Below are 4,098 nucleotides of genomic sequence, written 5' to 3' on the forward strand. Positions count from 1 at the left end.
TTCCTTTATTACAACGAAAATCAGCGCATTTAACTGTAATCCGTTTCGTTACCAGAATGCCTCTAACGTGTATTTTAAGCATTTTTTTTTGTATTGTCATTTTTTTTTCTTGCACCTTTTTTCTCGCAATTGCTTTTTCCTTTAATATAACGAAAATCAGCGCAATTAACTGTAATCCTTTTCGTTATGAGAATGCCTCTAACGTGTATTTTAAGCATTTTCGTTTTTTTTTTCAGGATCGTCATTTTTTATTTTTGCACCTTTTTTCTCGCAATTGCTTTTCCCTTTAATATAACGGAAATCAGGCATTTAACCGTAATCCGTTTCGTTATTTTAATGTCTCTTATGTGTAAATATTTCGTTATATTAAAGGAAAAAGCAATTGCGATAAAAAAAAAAGTGCAAGAAAAAAAAAATGCACGATCCTGAAAAAGGCTTAATATACACGTTAGAGCCATTCTGATAATAAAACGGTTAAATGCGCTGATTTTCCCTTAATTAAAGGAAAAAGTAATTACGAGAAAAAAGGTGCATGAAAAAGAAAATGCACGATCCTGAAAAAAAAACAAAAATGCTTAAAATACACATTAGAGCCATTCTCATAATGCAATGGATTACAGTTAAATGAGCTGATGTTCGTTATATTAAAGGAAAAAGCAATTGCGAAAAAAAAGGTGCAAGAAAAAAAAAATGACGATCCTGAAAAAAAGCCAAAAATGCCTAAAATACACGTTAGAGCCATTCTGATAATGAAACGGATTACAGTTAAATGCGCTGATTTCCGTTATATTAAAGGAAAAATCAATGCAAAAAAAAGGTGAAAAAAGGTGAAGAAAAAAAAAGACGATTTAAAAAAAGCCAAAAATGCTTAAAATACACGTTAGAGCCATTCTGATAACGAAACGGATTACAGTTCAATGCGCTGATTTTTGTTATATTAAGGAAAAAATTGCGAGAAAAAAAGATGCAAAAAAAAAAATGCACGATCCTGAAAAAAGCCAAAAATGCTTTAAAATACACGTTAGAGCCATTCTGATAACGAAACGGATTAAGTTCAATTCACTGATGTTTGTTATATTAAAGGAAAAATCGATTAGAAAAAAGTGCAAAAAAAAACAGAAGTGACACGATCCTGAAAAAAACAAAAATGCTAAATACACGTTAAGCCATTCTGATAACGAAACGGATTACAGTTCAATTCACTGATTTTCGTTATATTAAAGGAAAAATCAATTGCGAAAAAAAAAGGTGCAAGAAAAAAAAAATGACGATCCTGAAAAAAACGAAAATGCTTAAAATACACGTTAGAGCCATTCTGATAACGAAACGGATTACAGTTAAATGCGCTGATTTTTGTTATATTAAAGGAAAAAGCAATTGCGAGAAAAAAGGTGCAAGAAAAAAAAAATGACGATCCTGAAAAAAAGACAAAAATGCTTAAAATACACGTTAGAGCCATTCTGATAACGAAACGGATTACAGTTTAATGCACTGATTTTTGTTATATTAAAGGAAAAATCAATTGCGAGAAAAAAGGTGCAAAAAAAATGACGATCCTGAAAAAAGCCAAAAATGCTTAAAATACACATTAGAGCCATTCTGATAATGGAACGGATTACAGTTCAATTCACTGATTTTTGTTATATTAAAGGAAAAATCAATTGCGAAAAAAAGGTGCAAGAAAAAAAAATGACGATCCTGAAAAAAAGCCAAAAATGCTTAAAAAACACCGTTAAGGCATTCTGATAACGAACGGATTACAGTTCAATGCGCTGATTTTTGTGATATTAAAGGAAAAATCAATTGCGAGAAAAAAGGTGCAAAAAAAATTGCACGATCCTGAAAAAAAGCCAAAAATGCTAAAATACACGTTAGAGCCATTCTGATAACGAAACGGATTACAGTTCAATTCACTGATTTTTGTTATATTAAAGGAAAATCAATTGCGAAAAAAAAGGTGCAAAAAAAAAAAATGACGATCCTGAAAAAAAAAACAAAAATGCTTAAAATACACGTTAGAGCCATTCTGATAACGAAACGGATTACAGTTCAATTCACTGATTTTTGTTATATTAAAGGAAAAATCAATTGCGAAAAAAAGGTGCAAAAAAAAAAATGACGATCCTGAAAAAAAGCCAAAAATGCTTAAAATACACGTTAGAGCCATTCTGATAACGAAACGGATTACAGTTCAATTCACTGATTTTGTTATATCAAAGAAAAATCAATTGCGAAAAAAAAGGTGCAATAAAAAAAAAATGACGATCCTGAAAAAAAGCCAAAAATGCTTAAATACACGTTAGAGCCATTCTGATAACGAAACGGATTACAGTTCAATTCACTGATTTTTGTTATATTAAAGGAAAAATCAATTGCGAAAAAAAGGTGCAAAAAAAAAATAAATGACGATCCTGAAAAAAACCCTGAAAACGCTTAAAATACCCGTTTGAGCGATTCTGATAACGAAACGGATTACAGTTCAATTCACTGATTTTTGTTATATTAAAGGAAAGATCAATTGCGAAAAAAAAGGTGCAAGAAAAAAAAAATGACGATCCTGAAAAAAAGCCAAAAACGCTTAAAATACACGTTAGAGCCATTCTGATAACGAAACGGATTACAGTTCAATTCACTGATTTTTGTTATATTAAAGGAAAAATCAATTGCAAAAAAAAGGTGCCAGAAAAAAAAATGACAATCCTGAAAAAATGCCAAAAATGCTTAAAATACACGTTAGAGCCATTCTGATAACGAATCGGATTACAGTTCAATTCACTGATTTTTGTTATAATAAAGGAAAAATCAATTACGAAAAAAAAGGTGCAAGAAAAAAAAATGACGATCCTGAAAAAAAGCCAAAAATGCTTAAAATACACGTTAGAGCCATTCTGATAACGAAACGGATTACAGTTCAATTCACTGATTTTTGTTATATTAAAGGAAAAATCAATTGCGAAAAAAAAGGTGCAAGAAAAAAAAATGACGATCCTGAAAAAAAGCCAAAAATGCTTAAAATACACGTTAGAGCCATTCTGATAACGAAACGGATTACAGTTCAATTCACTGATTTTTGTGTTATTAAAGGAAAAATCAATTACGAAAAAAAAAGTGCAAGAAAAAAAAATGACGATCCTGAAAAAATGCCAAAAATGCTTAAAATACATGTTAGAGCCATTCTGATAACGAAACGGATTACAGTTCAATTCACTGATTTTTGTTATATTAAAGGAAAAATCAATTATGAAAAAAAGGTGTAAGAAAAAAAAATGACGATCCTGAAAAAAAGCCAAAAATGCTTAAAATACACGTTAGAGCCATTCTGATAACGAAACGGATTACAGTTCAATTCACTGATTTTTGTTATATTAAAGGAAAAATCAATTGCGAAAAAAAAGGTGCAAGAAAAAAAAATGATCCTGAAAAAAAGCCAAAAATGCTTAAAATACACGTTAGAGCCATTCTGATAACGAAACGGATTACAGTTGAATTCACTGATTTTGTTATATTAAAGGAAAAATCAATTGCGAAAAAAAGGTGCAAGAAAAAAAAAAAAATGACGATCCTGAAAAAAAGCCAAAAATGCTTAAAATACACGTTAGAGCCATTCTGATAACGAAACGGATTACAGTTCAATTCACTGATTTTTGTTATATTAAAGGAAAAATCAATTGCGAAAAAAGGTGCAAGAAAAAAAATGACGATCCTGAAAAAAAGCCAAAAATGCTTAAAATACACGTTAGAGCCATTCTGATAACGAAACGGATTACAGTGTAATTCACTGATTTTTGTTATATAAAAAGAAAAATCAATTGCGAAAAAAAGGTGCTAGACGAAAAAAATGACGATCCTGAAAAAAAGCCAAAAATGCTTAAAATACACGTTAGAGCCATTCTGATAACGAAACGGATTACAGTTCAATTCACTGATTTTTGTTATATTAAAGGAAAAATCAATTGCGAAAAAAAAGGTGCAAGAAAAAAAAAATGACGATCCTGAAAAAATGCCAAAAATGCTTAAAATACACGTTAGAGCCATTCTGATAACGAAACGGATTACAGTTCAATTCACTGATTTTTGTTATATTAAAGGAAAAATCAA

The 4,098-nt window shown here is 30.0% G+C and overlaps 1 long non-coding RNA gene across 1 annotated transcript; it reads left to right on the forward strand.

Annotated features, from left to right (window-relative positions):
- Positions 1–1,217: 1,217 nt before the first annotated feature.
- Positions 1,218–2,586, forward strand: LOC147471748 (uncharacterized). Its single transcript, XR_015191045.1, has 2 exons — positions 1,218–1,248; positions 2,386–2,586. It is a non-coding gene; the product is annotated as an uncharacterized LOC147471748 (long non-coding RNA).
- The last annotated feature ends 1,512 nt before the right edge of the window (positions 2,587–4,098 follow it).

Source organism: Penaeus japonicus, unplaced genomic scaffold, assembly GCF_977035675.1.
Source record: "Penaeus japonicus unplaced genomic scaffold, GWHDUDI00000001_assembly GWHDUDI00000005, whole genome shotgun sequence".
NCBI classification, from domain to species: domain Eukaryota; kingdom Metazoa; phylum Arthropoda; class Malacostraca; order Decapoda; family Penaeidae; genus Penaeus; species Penaeus japonicus.